The sequence below is a fragment of the Cornus florida genome, unplaced genomic scaffold (assembly GCF_030987335.1).
Source record: "Cornus florida cultivar Cherokee Brave unplaced genomic scaffold, ASM3098733v1 CherokeeBrave_3.0.0_Hap2_Chr02, whole genome shotgun sequence".
Lineage (NCBI taxonomy): Eukaryota > Viridiplantae > Streptophyta > Magnoliopsida > Cornales > Cornaceae > Cornus > Cornus florida.
The window spans coordinates 33326394-33344065 of NW_026775572.1; the positions used below are offsets into that span (position 1 = coordinate 33326394).

A 17672-nucleotide genomic window follows, 5' to 3' on the forward strand; every position below is an offset into this window, starting at 1 on the left:
ATGTTGGCTCGTGGTTTAGGTAGTTGAAGTACTACTTGACCAAGAAATACCTAAAGAAACACAATGTGAGGGATTGGCTTCGGGTGACTGCTTCCAACAAAGACCGAAATGTTTATGAACTGAGGTCCTTCAACATTGCTGAGAACGAGGGCGAAGAGGAAGATTGATGAGGCCAGCTTCTTTATCCAAGAAACTCTCTTATTGTGTCGTCTGTAGTTCAGTTAATGTTAGGGTTTCCTGTGGCATTGTTCTTATCTTACCATGTTGCTTACTCTTTTGCAATCATTTGATTGGGAAATTATGACTTTGTTACTTACCAAAAAAAAAAATTATGACTTTGTTTGAGAGATTTTATTTTATTTTGGATAAATTTGATATTTTAATACCATTTTGTTGTGGAAAAACAAATATATAACAGGGCAATGCAACAAATACAATACCCAAGTCAAATGCGGAATACCTAGAACTGAAACTTTTCCCTCGCTGTGCAAACTTTCAAGATTTACAAATATAGAACAGAGATGGCAAGCAATCAATAAAATCAATTACATAATGAACACCAAGATATACGTGAAAAACCCTTCAGATTGAATAGTAAAGGCCTACTCCGAATAATCTTCCACCATCAACAATAATAATGGGGTTACAACTGGTCTTCTCTAGATTTTGAACTGTCAACAATAATAATGGGCTTACAAATCAGAGATTCTTCAAAGGGAAGTCAAATCCTCTAATACCATAATGAAATGTCATCCAAAAAAAGGATGGATATCAACAACAAAGATAAGTAATTTAACCCGGTGTAGCAGAACGTAAAATAGAGATAAACGGTGAACCTGGCCAAAGAGAATGATCTTCTCAATGCTAGCAACCTTCCCTTGAAGCTACACCTTTATCGAAGTTTAATGGCCAACTGGTTTGCAGAGTTGCGGACTATGGTCATCCGCAATCTCTCTCTCTTCTCTCACGATGAAGAAAACACCCACTCCTCCTTCTATTGACTGAACCGAATCTCTTTATTCTCATTAACCCTATATCTCTACTAAAGGAGGATATAAATACGGGCTTCCACATAAGCTTTGCACATCCAAGTGGGTTGAACCATGTGAGACTTATCGGGCTCTCCACATAGGAGGGAACCAGCCCAACACATTGAAGAACCGTTTGAGAATTTGTGCTTACCCCTTTATTATTATTATTATTAGTAACTTTTTTTTTAACAGGAAAAGTAAAAATTAGTTCCTTTTAGTAATAAGGGCCCTAAATGAATCACCTTGGAATGTGATTTCTTATTATTGATTTTTATTTATATATACATTTGATTTACAATTATAAGAGCAACGTAATTGTGAATAAATTAATACCAGGGGTTGTATTATAAAATTTAATATATAAACGTCTTTGGGTTTTTCTCCCGAGTCTTGTAAATATTGTCGTGCTAATTCTTATGGAAAATTATGACACTATGTTAATGAGATAAAATATATATATGTATATATATGTATATGTATATCTATATATGTTAACATTTGTGGAGACAATCTCAGTTCTTCAAGTCGGAAAAAAATCGAGGGTCTTCGGGTCCAAAGTGCATGGTGAGGAAAATGAGTGTACGGCGATCACACTTTTAAGTCTTAGAAGGAAAAAAAAGAAAAAAAAAATTTCAATAATGTGAATACATTTCACACAAATCATTATTATTATTACTATTTATTTTTAGCAATTTTTTCTCAGATGAATATAATAATCCATTTGAGTCCTCAAAAGGATAACATATTGATTAATGTAAATTATGTAAGGCAATTTGGTTTCTTTTTTTGGGTAAATACTTCGGTTTCATGTCCACCATTAACTTTTCATATTTACAATAACTACTAAAAAACAATAAACACTAAAAAAAAAAAAAATAGTAGACTCAGTCTAACCAAATTACTAGATAGTCTGTTAACAAAATAGTAAATTAAAAGAAAAAGTTTAGATAATTATTAGAGAATCTAAATATTTAAGGTAAAGAATAAAAACATTAAACACCCGTGTACCCAACTTGACTTAAAACAAATGTTTAAACAATTCTAATCACTTGAAAATCATAAAGCATGAATCAAACCGAAAAGAAATGACACCAAGCAGTGAATGTATATTTTTGTTAGAATGTGTTGAAATGTCTTAATTATCTATAATAATTGGGTCTAAATAACATGATTATAAAATATTTATTTAAATGGGTATATATGGGTTCAACCCCTCAACTTTAACACGACATAATTAATTAAACGAATTAGTCGTGTTACCTTGTTTACAATCCAAACCCGTTTATCTCATGTCGTGTTAATGAATCGTGTCGAACTTTGTCACTCCTAATTTATAGAGCACAACACCACCCCTGTTCCCCTCTCTAAGTAAAAGCTGCCCTCACCTAAAATACAATAGGGATAACCTTTACATACATATATATATATATATATTATTTATTTATTTTTCACTTCTGACCCCATTCACATCTTAGCAACCAACCGGGTGTGTTATTAGTTATCACCTCTCTCTCTCTCTCTCTCTCTCTTTAGCTTTGCATCCTTCCAGCAAGATAATCTAAGAGTTTTAGTACTCTACTTCTTCATAGATTTCCATATGGACCATGAAAACTACTTCTCCGTAGATATCCATATGGACCATATAATATAATATATATATATATATATATATATATATATATCTTGAGATTTTATTTGTTACTGGCTTTCTCTTTTATAAGTCTCTCGTATACAATAAATATTATATATATTTATTACAATAACTTCAATGCATGTCTTGTCCCCACCTCGACCCTATATTTCAATGGTTGAAATTTGACATGCACTACGGTTCATTTGAAGTTCATTCCAGATGCCATCTTGTTTTTTTTAACCCAGAAGACACGACACAATGAAGTTATTTCCAAAGCTAATATCTTTTCCAACGTACAATGAATTTTTTCTACTTCTGTAAATATCTCTCTCTTAAGATTTTATTTGTTACTGGCTCTCTCTCACTGCAACAGAGAAGGCCTTTAGTGATGAAACAATTTGTTGCTAAAGGTCCAGCTTTCGTCGCTAAAAGATTTTTAGTGACGAAACTTATTTCGTCCAAGTTCGTTCCTATGCAGCCGTCACTATTAACCTATAGCGACAAACAGTATCTTCGTAGCTAAATCATGCACTTCTAGTGACGAAATATTGTCATCACTAATATATAAGCTTTAGTGATGAATTTATTTCATCACTAACATCGAATCTTTAGCAACAAATCTATTCGTCGAAATATCTAATTAGTTACGATCAATTTTTTGTCACTAAATACAAGCTTCAACATTTTTTTTTTTTTTTGTTGCTAATAGTGGTTGCAACAATTTGTATTTGTCGCTAATGTATACGCTTTAGTGATGAAGCTATTCGTCAGTTAGTAACGATCAATTTTTGTAGCTAAATGCTAGTTTCAACAATTTTTTTGATTGCTGATACTAGTTGCGACGACCGACTTTCATCGCAAAGCCTTTTTGTGACCTTCTAATAATCAAATCGATATGTTACCATTCAATTAAAGTTGTAACTAAATTCCACTCATTTTAACACCAAAAATTGACACATTTGAATAAAATATCAAATTTCATCAAAAAATTACATTACAGTATTTGAGTTCATTACAAAATGAAAGTAACTCCCCAATTGTGCAATACAAATTCAAACCGACAAAAATAAATCAAACTCCCATGCCTTAATACAAGTCTTCGATCTTGCCGTAACATGATGACCACCATTATGAATAAGTTGTGAAACCAACCCCATTAGGATTATGCTACCACTTTCATAGAGCAAAACCTTTCTTAGGACATTAGGCATCAAAGCATTCCCTTGTTCCGCCCTAGAAAAAAAAACAGAAAAAAGGAAAAAAGAAAAAAAAGTATATGCAATAAAAATAAGTAAACAAAACTAAATCTATTAAAAATGTGTAAGCAATGCCAATGTCCCTTTTCAAAGTGAGTATTGTTCATGACATCACAAACCATACAAGGCATTCCACAAACCATATGTAAGGCCAAGAGTGCATACAAAAATAATAATAATAATTTGGGATAGAGTGTACTCTCAATCCATTCTTTTATTTCAAAGTGTTAATGTTCATTAGAATATGATATTCATCAAATACAAGTTCATTATTATAGTTTATGAACACAACAAGATTAATCTGAGGATACAATCTAAATAAATCAATTAATAATACTACTTAAATCAATTGGATGGCCATTTATTTTCTAATTATAGGCTAGTGTTATTTGATAGTTTCTAAAGAATGAATGAAATTTGTGAATGATATATTAAATAGTGAAAGAGTAATGAAAAACCTATTAATTCTTACATGATAAAACCATTGTTATTGATATCAGCTGCAAGTAACTCCTCCATAATGATTTCCAGATGTAACACACACTTGGGAATCCTTCTATGCTTCTTCACCGATTTTATGTTTTCACATCATGAGAAAACCATAGTCAAAAGTGGAAAATGGAAAGTAAGCGTCTCAATAAAAATAAACTAGGACACAAGGTATATGGTACCTTTTTATCACAAAATAAAAAATATAGAAGTAGAAATTCACTTTCTTTCTACCTGCAAGAAGAATAAATGGTTATTCACTAGGAAAACTGTAATACCCCTAATTTTAAAAGGATAGTCCTGACATTTATTTAATTATTTAATATTTTATTTAATTGTTTAATTGCATGTTATTCTATAAATTGGTTATATTAATTGTGTGTTTCTCCCATGGTTATTTAAATTTGATTTTGTTTTAATTAATGGTTTATATTGTTTTGTTTTCTTTTATTAAATTATTTTAAATTAAATTGTTTTTATGATGTTTTATTTGACTTAATTGATAATTGGTTTTATTTAATTAAATTGGTTTAAATTAGGATTGTGTTTTTCTGTATATTCACGTATTAGCCGACATAGGTTATAACTTAGGTTGTTCTTGGGCCGACTAAGTGTTGCATTAGGGCTCAAATTATACAAGGATTAGGGTTGGATTACTATGCCTATATATATGACCTTATGTGGGTTTAGAGTTGGAGGAAAAAAATACGTAAAACTCTATTCCCGTATACAGTGATATAGAGAATTGTGGGAGCAGAGAAACAGAGAGGGAACTTGAGTAAATAACAGAGAGGACCAAGGGAGGATTTTGGTGGATTAGATCAGAAGTAATAGGAGGCTAGACAGTGTTGCAATTGTTGCCGGAAGTTAGGACGACGGCGACAAGTTTTGAGTCTAAAACAACAGGCAAGTTCTTTTCCTTCTTTTTCCCTTTGCTTGTGTTCTGTGCACCTAGGTGGTCTCTAAGATTTAATTAAGAATTAACTGGGTTTCTTATGTATATTTGATGGTATATCGATGTTCTGTATGTGTGGGAATTTATCTAGTTACAGTTTGTGCGTGTCTGTAATTTATTTGTTTCTTGAAGCATGAAAATCTTATAAATCTGTATCCTCTGTTTTTGTATGCAATTGTTATAAACACATCTTGAGAATGATACTGGACTTAGATGGAACTCTTAGGATCAATTTAAAACCAACTGGACAGGTTGTGAATGGCCGAAAACACTGAAGAAAGTTACAAAGGGAACAGAGGTTGCAGGAGGCTCGAGGAGGAGGAGAGAGCCAGCTCCCCCATCAAAGAGCCGGCTCTAGGAGAGGTAGAACCGGCTCTAGGCTGCTAGAGCCTGCTCCCAAAATTTGGAGCAGGCTCCCTCTTCCATTTTGCACACTGATATGTTTTTTTTTTGTGTTTTTACGAACTGTGTGTTAATATTTGGAGCATGAAAATTATTCTGTTTAATCTGGGGTTGTACAAGGTGATTAGGAAGATGGTTTTGGGCATTACTAAGACTTAAAACTAATTAGAATTCAGTTCTAATTACTTGGAACAAACAGTAACAATTTAGTGAAACTATGTATACGGTTAACGGATGAAAGGTGGATTAAGCGCTTAATTAAATTTTAGCAATATAATGGGAAGTAGGATGGTTATAAAACCTATTTTAAATGCATGGTAGGGTTCTCTGTGTATTTATGTCGATCTATTCATGCAATGGGATGTTAATTGTCGAATTATTAAACTTTTTCTGCAACTACTTGGATTACCGTTGGAATTTAATTGCTAGAATATTAATCAACGTCTCTGCGATTCTTTGGATGTTAGTTTGAACTAAAATTTACCATCTATATATTTATTTTGCTGTATACATGCTTTGAGATGTTAATTTTTGAAATGGTAAATTTTTTCTACAAATACATGGATTAGTGTTGGATTTAAATTGCTAGATCAACAAAACCTTTTATGCAATTATTTGGATATTAGTTTGGACTGTAAATTATTCAGTTATGAATTAAACGCTGTAATTTACATGGATATGGAGGATTGTATGCACCGGTATGGGACGGTGACATATTAGGGATGGTTTAGCTTAAAAACGCTAACCTAACCCACCGGATGGAAAGAATGGATTATAAATTATTGAATCCATCAATGTGCTTAAGTCAAATCAACTGACTAGGTTGAATGACTCCTTGGATTAATTGGTTGTGGTTAAGTCACTTCAACTGAATAAGTTGAGTGCTTATCTAGACGGTATTTTGTATGTCTCTTCATTGAATAGGTGAATGACATAGTATGGTTTCGGATGGACTTTAGATATATGGTTATGATACCACGATATGAGCGTGAGTCTCAGAGTCATTGGTTAGAGTGCGTATATGCAGTGGATGCGTAGCTGGATATAGTCGGTAGGTGTACCCTGTTAGGTCTAGGTACTCATGCCCACCTTTGGGTACGTTTTCGCATGTTGCCTTCTATTCAGGTTGAGACCTCTACTATAGTCCAGTGAATGTCCTTACTGTGGATATATATATGTAGATTTATGGATTACGTAGTTATGTTGAGGGTATCTTGGGTGTATCTGCGTATCGGGCACTGTATGGATTACAGTTGGAATATGACTTGCATGTGGGCCTGACCCACTTCTTTATTTTTCAGGTGCTCGTCAATTCCAGGGTTAGAGTTTGGACGTGCAAGCAGATGCAGCTATTCATTCCTCCGATTATGTAGGAATCTTCTCTATGTTAGTTTTGGATTTTATTTTTATGGTTTTTCAGTATCTTTTGGAGATTTTTAATAAGGGGTCCAATGGATGGATTCCCGAGTTGTAAATTTATGGAGTTATGGATTAACAGGTTTTAAGTATTTATTTATAAAGGATTTTATTTCTAGATTCTTTCAGCTTATTATTTTTAATTCTTATTTTATCTTGTATTCCGTGTTCGGTTACATATTAATTGTTTGATATCCCTCGGGTTTGGGCCTGGGCTTGATCAACCCGTGTCTCGGATCCGAGGGGTATCACAGTTGGTATCAGAGCACTCCGGGTTCAAGTGTCTCTAGGACGTTTCGTATTAAGACTTCCGCGTAGCGTTTTTTTTTTATTTGTATAGAGCTTATGTTTAGGATTCGTTGAATTCTTTCACGGTTCGTTTAAACTCGTACTGATGTCTGTCTTTCTATGTTAATAGCATGGTTAACACTGAAAGAAGACAGAACATGAACAGTCGACAGAGGAGAGCGGCACGTAGACAGTAGGAACGTCTACAACGTCGGCAAATGGAAGAAGAGCAGCAAATGCCAGGGTTTCATGAGGAGCAGGAGGAAGTTCAATAAGTTCAGGGTCTGGTCAGAGATCCAGAGATTCCTCCTCACCTCAATGACCTCGTTGCTCGGGCTATAGAAGCTGGGGTAACAGCTGCACTTCGAAATCAGCCTCAGGTACAGCTGGCACTGCTACCAGCACCGGTTGATCAGACGGATTCTTGGGGAAAGGCTAGAAGCTCTTTCACAAAGGGGAGTCCACCTGTGTTCTCAGGCTCAACCAATGCGAGAGCAGCTCACCAGTGGAAACAGGACATTGAGCGTCATCTTCGTTTGGTTCAGTGCACGGAGGTTCAGAAGCAGATGCTTGCTACTTTCAAGCTAGTTGGGGATGCACTACAGTGGTGGGAGTCAGTTACCACCTCAGAGGAAAGGATGACATTGTCTTATGATGCGTTCAGTGCTCGCTTTGATGAGAAATATTTTCCCTATGTAGTCAGGGCAGCTATGAAGACCGAGTTTCTAAGTCTGCAGTAGGGAAACATGACAGTGGCGGAGTATGAGCAGCAGTTCACACGCTTGTCTCTCTTTACACCGGAGGAGGTGGATACAGAGGAGAAGAAGCGTAACAGTTTCGTCAAGAGACTGATGTGGTCTATCAAGAGAGCTATTACAGGTAGTCCAGCCTATACTACCTATGCTCAGGTGGTAGACGCCGCTCTACAACAGTATCAGTTGACTGTGGACATCAGACAGGCTCGTGGTGAGAAGCGGGGAGATAAAGACTCTACTAATCAGTCAGCTGAAAAGGGGAATGGCAATAGTCACTAGCAGAATGACAAAGGCAAGTTCCAGGGACAACAGCCTTGGAAGAAGCACAAGGGTGGTTCAGATGCTCATCGGAATGGGGCACCTATTTAGAGGCAACAGAATGGGGGACCACAGGCAGGACAGGGTCAGCCACAGGCTAACCGACAAAGGAGGCCATTTGGTACTTTCCAGGGTAGTTGTTACACTTGTGGAGAGTATGGTCATACCACCAGGCAGTGTCCTAAAGTAGGACAAGGACAGGGACAAAGACAGTATGTGCAGCAGGGACAGAGGCGCCAGTGCCTCTACTAGCTCCACAGGTTCCACGGATTCAGGGACAGACACATCTGGCTTTACCGGTACCACCGCAAACTCAGGGACAGGCACTATAACAGTTGCACTATGGCAGGGTGTATAACCCCATACCACAGGATGTTCAGGCACCTCAGACTATTGAGGGTAAGTTTCCTATTCATGGTTTGCATGGACGTGTTTTATTTGATACAGGTGCTACACACTCATTTGTAACTAGGACTTTTGTTACTTTATCTGGGATGAGGACGAGGGTATGCACTAGACCTCAGGGTATTTCTACACCATTGGGTGATACAGCTATTATACATGAGACTGATGGGCTTGTGACACTAGATATTGGCAGACTCAGATCTCTAACCAATCTATTGGTCCTGGACATGCACACTTATGATGTGATACTTGGGATGGATTGGTTGTCTCACTACCATGCCCAAGTTGATTGTTTTGATAGGTCTATTATTTTTACCATACCTGGTCATGATATGTATGTAGTAGCTATGCCACATTCTAAAAGGGGCGGTAACACCTATTTGTTCCATGTGGAGGGAGAATATAAGGAGGGGATTATTGTGCCATTGGATAACATACCGATTGTACAGGATTTCCCGGATGTGTTTCGGGGATTCCAGGGTTGCCACCTAGTCGAGAGATTGATTTTGTGATAAACTTAACTCCAGGCACTGCGCCTATTGCTAGGGCACCCTATAGGATGGCACCGGTGGAGATGAGAGAGCTGAGGGATCAGATTCAGCAGTTACTCAGTCAGGGTTTTATTCGTAGAAGTACATCACCTTGGGGAGCACCGGTTCTGTTTGTGAAGAAGAAGGATGGTTCGCTTCGCCTGTGTACAGACTACAGGGAGTTGAACAAGGTTACGATTCGTAACAATTATCCTTTGCTCAGGATTGATGACTTGTTTGATCAGTTAAGGGGAGCCACATACTTCTCCAAAATTGATCTGCGTTCTGGGTATCATCAGCTGAGGGTTCGGGAGCAGGGTGTTCCTAAGACAGCATTTCTCACGAGATATGGTTCTTATGAGTTTCGTGTTATGCCGTTTGGGACGACTAATGCACCTGCAGTATTCATGGACTTAATGAATAGAGTCTTCCGGGCTTATTTGGATCAGTTTGTTATTGTCTTTATTGATGACATTTTAATCTATTCTCGGTCGGAGGACGATCATGCTAGACATCTTCGCATAGTCTTTCAGACGCTTCGTGAGCACCAGTTATATACCAAGTTCGAGAAGTGTGAATTTTGGCAGCGGGAGGTGAAATTTCTGGGTCACGTGGTGTCAGAAAAGGGGATAGCAGTAGATCCGGCCAAGGTTTTAGCGGTGGTTGAGTGGGGACAGCCTACATCACCTACTGAGATTCGGAGTTTTCTCGGTCTGGCAGGATATTACAGGAGATTCATCCAGGGGTTCTCCAAGATAGCAGGACCACTCACTCATCTGACCAAGAAGGGTGTACAGTTCGTGTGGGATGAACACTGTCAGCGAGCTTTTGATGAGTTGAAAAGGAAGCTGACTTCTGCACCGGTTCTGGTTACTCCGCAGAGCGGGATAGAGTATCTTGTTTACACGGATGCTTCGTTGCAGGGTCTGGGATGTGTATTGATGCAGGATGAGCGACCGATTTCTTATGGATCTCGGAAACTTAAGCCTCATGAGCTTAATTATCCAACACATGATTTAGAGTTGGCAGCAGTGGTCTTTGCCTTGCGTATTTGGAAGCATTATCTGTTGGGTGAGTCCTTCAGATTATTCAGTGATCACAAGGGTCTATAGTACTTGTTCACTTAGCGGGAACTGAATATGAGACAGCGCAGGTGGTTGGAGTTTGTAAAAGACTATCATTTTTTTTTATATAGTACCATCCAGGGAAAGCGAATGTAGTGGCAGATGCACTCAATTGCCGACCTGTTGGTAGTCTTTCTGCTCTATTCACTACTGAGTGGAATGCTTTGAATAGTGTGGATGAGTTATCGGATGCTTTTATGGCTTGCATGGTGGTTACACCTTCCATCATTCGCAAGGTTTTACAAGCACAACTCACCGATCAGCAGTGTGTCGACAAGGTCGCAGAGATAGCTTCCGGGGAGGTTCCATTCTACTACGTTGGGGCTGATGGAGGTTTAAGGTACAAGGGACGGTTAGTGGTACCTTCGGCTGATGGTTTGAGGAAGGATGTGATGACTGAGACTCATCACTCTGAGTTATCTGTTCATCCAGGAGGCGATAAGATGTATCAAAATATGAAGCGGCAGTTTTGGTGGGCAGGTATGAAGAGGGACATTGCTCTTTTTGTTTCTTAGTACTTGTCAGATGGTTAAGATTGATCATCAGAGGCCGCCAGGAGCTCTACAGCCACTACCGATACCGGAGTGGAAATGGGAGAGCATTTCTATGGATTTTGTGGAAGGATTGCCAAATTCTTTCAAGGGGCATAATTCCATATGGGTCATTGTGGATAGGTTGACCAAGTCAGCTCATTTCTTACCTATTTGCACTGACTACACTTCGGAGCAGTTGGCGAGGCTTTACATTTCAGAGATTGTGAAGTTACATGGCATTCCATTGTCTATTATATCGGACAGGGATTCGAGGTTTGTATCTGGATTTTGGAAGAGTTTTCAGCAGGCTTTAGGTATGGAGTTACACCTTAGTACTGCTTATCATCCTCAGACTGACGGACAGACTAAGAAGGTGAATCAGATTATGGAAGATATGTTTCGGTCGTGTGTTCTGGATTTCAAGGGCCACTGGGAGGAATATTTACCACTTGTGGAGTTTGCTTATAACAATAGTTTCCAGAAGACTATTGGGATGGCACCTTTTGAGGCGTTGTACGGACGACCGTGTCGATCACCTGTTTGTTGGATGGAGGTTGGAGAGAATCGATTCTTAGGTCCTGAGTTTATCAAGGATACCTCTGAGAAAATTGCTCTTATTCGAGAGCGCATGCGTACTGCCCAAAGTAGGCAGAAGAGCTATGCTGATCGTCGCACTCGTGCTTTGGAGTTTCGGGTTGGGGATCAGGTTCTTCTTAAAGTATCTCCTATGAAGGGTGTTATGCGCTTTGGGAAGAAAGGGAAGTTGTCTCCGCGGTTTGTCGGTCCATTCATGATTACGGATTGAATTGGAGCTGTTGCTTATCGGTTGGCACTGCCGGATAACTTGGATCGCGTTCACAACGTGTTTTATGTTTCCATGTTGCGAAAATTTCTGCGCGATGAGGATCGATATCAGCATATCGATGTTGGGGAGATTGAGTTGCAGCCGGATGCAACTTATTTGGTGCCACCTTGTCGTATTGTTGACCATCGGGATCAAATCCTTCGCAATAAGGTTATCCCTTTGGTTCGTGTGCAGTGGAGTCATCACAATGAGGCTGAGTCCACTTGGGAACGGGAGGATGTCATTCGCTCGCAGTTTCCTAAAATATTGGAAGAAGGTAAGAGCGAATTCCGAGGACGGAATTCCTTTTATTAGGGGGAAGAATGTAATACCCCTAATTTTAAAAGGATAGTCGTGGCATTTATTTAATTGTTTAATCTTTTATTTAATTGTTTAATTGCGTGTTATTCTATAAATTGGTTATTTTAATTGTGTGTTTCTTCCATGGTTATTTAAATTTGATTTTGTTTTAATTAATGGTTTATATTGTTTTGTTTTCTTTTATTAAATTATTTTAAATTAAATTATTTTTATGATGTTTTATTTGACTTGATAATTGGTTTTATTTAATTAAATTGGTTTAAATTAGGATTGTGTTTTTCTGTATATTCACGTATTAGCCGACATAGGTTATAACTTAGGTTGTTCTTCGGCCGACTAAGTGTTGCATTAGGGCTCAAATTATACAAGGATTAGGGTTGGATTACTATGCCTATATATATGACCTTATGTGGGTTTAGAGTTGGAGGAAAAAAATACGTAAAACTCTATTCCCGTATACAGTGATATAGAGAATTGTGGGAGTAGAGAAACAGAGAGGGAACTTGAGTAAATAACAGAGAGGACCAAGGGAGGATTTTGGTGGATTAGATCAGAAGTAATAGGAGGCTAGACAGTGTTGCAGTTGTTGCCAGAAGTTAAGACGACGGCGACAAGTTTTGAGTCTAAAACAACAAGCAAGTTCTTTTCCTTCTTTTTCCCTTTGCTTGTGTTCTGTGCACCTAGGTGGTCTCTAGGATTTAATTAAGAATTAACTGGGTTTCTTATGTATATTTGATGGTATATCGATGTTCTGTATGTGTGGGAATTTATCTAGTTACAGTTTGTGCGTGTCTGTGATTTATTTGTTTCTTGAAGCATGAAAATCTTATAAATCTGTATCCTCTGTTTTTGTATGTAATTGCTATAAACACATCTTGAGAATGATACTGGACTTAGATGGAACTCTTAGGATCAATTTAAAACCAACTGGACAGATTGTGAATGGCCGGAAACACTGCAGAAAGTTACAAAAGGGAACAGAGGTTGAAGGAGGCTCGAGGAGGAGGAGAGAGTCGGCTCTGGAATGCAGAGAGCCGGCTCCCCCATCAAAGAGCCGACTCTAGGAGAGGTAGAGCCGGCTCTAGGCTGCTAGAGCCTGCTCCCAAAATTTGGAGCAGGCTCCCTCTTCCATTTTGCACACTGATATGTTTTTTTTTTTGTGTTTTTACGAACTGTGTGTTAATATTTGGAGCATGAAAATTATTCTGTTTAATCTGGGGTTGTACAGGGTGATTAGGAAGATGGTTTTGGGCATTACTAAGACTTAAAACTAATTAGAATTCAGTTCTAATTACTTGGAACAAACAGTAACAATTTAGTGAAACTATGTATACGGTTAACGGATGAAAGGTGGATTAAGCGCTTAATTAAATTTTAGCAATATAATGGGAAGTAGGATGGTTATAAAACCTATTTTAAATGCATGGTAGGGTTCTCTGTGTATTTATGTTGATCTATTCATGCAATGGGATGTTAATTGTCGAATTATTAAACTTTTTCAGCAACTACTTGGATTACCGTTGGAATTTAATTGTTAGAATATTAATCAACGTCTCTGCGATTCTTTGGATGTTAGTTTGAACTAAAATTTACCATCTGTATATTTATTTTGCTGTATACATGCTTTGAGATGTTAATTTTTGAAATGGTAAATTCTTTCTACAAATACATGGATTAGTGTTGGATTTAAATTGCTAGATCAACAAAACCTTTTATGCAATTATTTGGATATTAGTTTAGACTGTAAATTATTCAGTTATGAATTAAACGCTGTAATTTACATGGATATGGAGGATTGTATGCACCGGTATGGGACGATGACATACTAAGGATGGTTTAGCTTAAAAACGCTAAACTAACCTACCGGATGGAAAGAATGGATTATAAATTATTGAATCCATCAATGTGCTTAAGTCAAATCAACTGACTAGGTTGAATGACTCCTTGGATTAATTGGTTGTGGTTAAGTCACTTCAACTGAATAAGTTGAGTGCTTATCTAGACGGTATTTGGTATGTCTCTTCATTGAATAGGTGAATGACATAATATGGTTTCGGATGGACTTTAGATATATGGTTATGATACCACGATATGAGCGTGAGTCTCAGAGTCGTTGGTTAGGGTGCGTATATGCAGTGGATGCGTAGCTGGATATAGTCGGTAGGTGTACCCTGTTAGGTCTATGTACTCATGCCCACCTTTGGGTGCGTTTTCGCATGTTGCCTTCTATTCAGGTTGAGACCTCTACTATAGTCCAGTGAATGTCCTTAGTGTGGATATATATATGTAGATTTATGGATTACGTAGTTATGTTGAGGGTATCTTGGGTGTATCTGCGTATCGGGCACTGTATGAATTACAGTTGGAATAGGACTTGCATGTGGGGCCTGACCCACTTCTTTATTTTTCAGGTGCTCGTCAGTTCCAGGGTTAGAGTTTGGACGTGTAAGCAGATACAGCTATTCATTCCTCCGATTATGTAGGAGTCTTCTCTATGTTAGTTTTGGATTTTATTTTTATGGTTTTTCAGTATCTTTTGGAGATTTTTAATAAGGGGTCCAATGGATGGATTCCCGAGTTGTAAACTTATGGAGTTTTGGATTAACAGGTTTTAAGTATTTATTTATAAAGGATTTTATTTCTAAATTCTTTCAGCTTATTATTTTTAATTCTGATTTTATCTTGTATTCCGTGTTCGGTTACATATTAATTGTTTGATATCCCTCGGGTTTGGGCCTGGGCCTGATCAACCCGTGTCTCGGATCCGAGGGGTATCACAAAAACAGAAACAACAAAGACAAAAAATAATTTCAGCCGCTTCTCATTTTTGAAAACATACCCTCACAAAGTTAAAGAGAGAGAGAGAGAGAGAGAGAGAGAGAGAGAAGTAGAGAGAATATTTTAATTCAAAATTTTAAAATAAACATTTATAGATTATAAAGTAAAATATAAATAATACAAAAGGATAAATTTAAAAAACTCACACACAGCCCGATAGGTGTAGTGATTGAAGAATCAGAATTCTATCTTGGCTCTTTTGAAGTTTTAGCACCATCAATTCCAATGATTCCACTAGTCAACACTAACAAAACTAAGTCGGCATTGGTTAAAAGCCTTTCCTTACTCGACCCTGCAAATAGAAAAAATAATAATAATAAAGAAAGAAAATAAGCAAATGCATCAAACATAATTATATTAAACTAAATTTTAAGTGTTGGCAATGTGAGTTTACCTTCTCATAGAGAGCATTAAGAGCATCGGTCCTAAGATATTTTATTTATTTAGATCCCAAAAATAAAAAGTTCCCAAAAATCAAAAGGTTCACAAATTATTAGAAAACAAAAGATCAATTGCAATGAAATAAGCTGCATGTCCTAAAATATTTTATTTATTTACAAGCGCTTCACTTGTAACTCCAATTAAATCAAGTCTGGGGTGGAAGGGAAACATGCCCAGTTTATGCAAAAAATGCAAGCATGAACTCGCTAACTTAATAATTTGATTAACCCACCCAAATGTGTGGTTCACATAGCTAGTCCCTGATAAAGTTAGAAAATTTTCTACCTTCTTCATATTAGCATGTTCACTGATTGATAAAATTTTATTCTATGTTTTATAACCTGCAGAATGATTAACCCAACCAAATGTGTGGTTCTCGTAGCTAAGTCGCTACCATAGTTATCAAATTTTATTCTATGTTTTATAATCTAACTGATTGCAAAAAATTAAATTTTTTTTTTTTAACTTATAGAATGATTAACATTAACCCAACCAAATGTGTGGTTCTCATAGGAAAGTCCCTGCTATAGTTATACAATTGTACAGGGAGATTGATGTTTTTCAATTGTACAGGGAGTTTTAAAACAGTTTTGGTTTGGAAAGATAATTAAGTACCTGGAACTACTTAGTCAATCAATATAAACCTAAAGAATCCTTAGTTATTTGTATATTTGACTTAATAATTTGATAGATAGTATGATATTTTGGTGTTTGAGAATTTATCTTCCCAAATTTTTTATTGTATCTTTGAAATCTAAATGCCTTAGAGTTAGTCCGAGAATAATTTTTTATTCTTAAAGAACTGAAAAAATAAAATAGTTCAAATTTTTTTATTTAATTAACAAATTTCTGAAAGCTAAAAAAAAAAAAAATAAATAAATAAATAAATAAAATAAAAAAATAACTTGTATTGAGCATGTTCTTGTTGATTGTTTTTTGCTCTCAGGATCCTCTTTTAACACAATGCATTGTTGGAGCATGTCCAATCAATTAACAATAACTAAGAAAATTAACAAGAACACATACAAAAAGATAGGGTTTGCTGTAAATTAAATCAGAATTAATCACTTCCAAAAACCCTAATCAACAAAATGCAATATTAGATTTTAAAATACCAAGAAGAAAAAGGAACAATTTGTCAATTGATTGAGAGATATCAGTTTGAGATTTGAACTTACAGAGATTTTAGGGCTTTATGCAGTGATTTATAGGTAGTTCGAGTTCTCTTCTCTTTCTATATCTCTCTAAGGAGAAGTCAATTTTTGAAGGAGCAAGACAGGAAATCTTCCGGTGGTAGGGCAGCCGATTGTTGATGGAGATGGCAAAGGCAGCCGGCTGTTGATGGAGATGGCAACGCTAGGTTTGAGAAAATTATGTGCAGCCAGTGATAGAAAATGGCGAACAAAGTAGTGAGAGAAAATGGCGGGCAAAGTAGTGGGGAAGTAGGTTAATTTGATCGACATTGGGAGAGAGAAGGGGGCAGTGGGATAAAGTGATGGGAGCAGATAGTTAAGGAGATTATGATATACCCAATAATGAAATCATTTTTTATTTTAGGGTATTTTATGATTAAAACGGCACCGTATTTACACAAAGTTTTTGGGATTAAGATAAGGTTGTATGTAATATCTGAAGGACACTAAAAAAAAAATGGTAAATAAAATAAGAATCATCCGGGAACTTTTCCCGCTAAGCAATTGGTCACGAATTAATCAATTTGTCCCTGAAAACATATACAAATAATGACAAATTAATATTTTGTCCCCAAAAAACTACTTTTAGGGATGAAATAAATTTTGTTCCTAAATTTTTGTCACAAAAAGTCACTTTTGTTGTAGTGTCTTCTACAAGTCTTGTAGACTTGTGACCATGTCCCCCTACCGGTCCTATATTCAAAACTTCCTTCTGCAACGGGCACAACCAACCATTCATATTGAACTGTCCAATGCGTGTGTTGCAAGATGCAACTAGCGCAAGGAAATTTTTCTCCAATGGTTGACACTAAGGTCATTAGAAGTTCATTCCAGATGCTATTATTAAATTTTCTAACCCGTAAGACACTCTCATTCTATGAAGACTTTCCAAATGCTATT

General features: G+C 36.8%; 1 long non-coding RNA gene across 1 annotated transcript; it reads right to left on the reverse strand.

Annotated features, from left to right (window-relative positions):
- Positions 1-3614: 3614 nt before the first annotated feature.
- Positions 3615-17087, reverse strand: LOC132294603 (uncharacterized). Its single transcript, XR_009478121.1, has 5 exons — positions 16758-17087; positions 15285-15430; positions 4592-4643; positions 4393-4484; positions 3615-3897 (listed from the first exon to the last, which is right to left on the reverse strand). It is a non-coding gene; the product is annotated as an uncharacterized LOC132294603 (long non-coding RNA).
- Between the last annotated feature and the right edge of the window lie 585 nt (positions 17088-17672).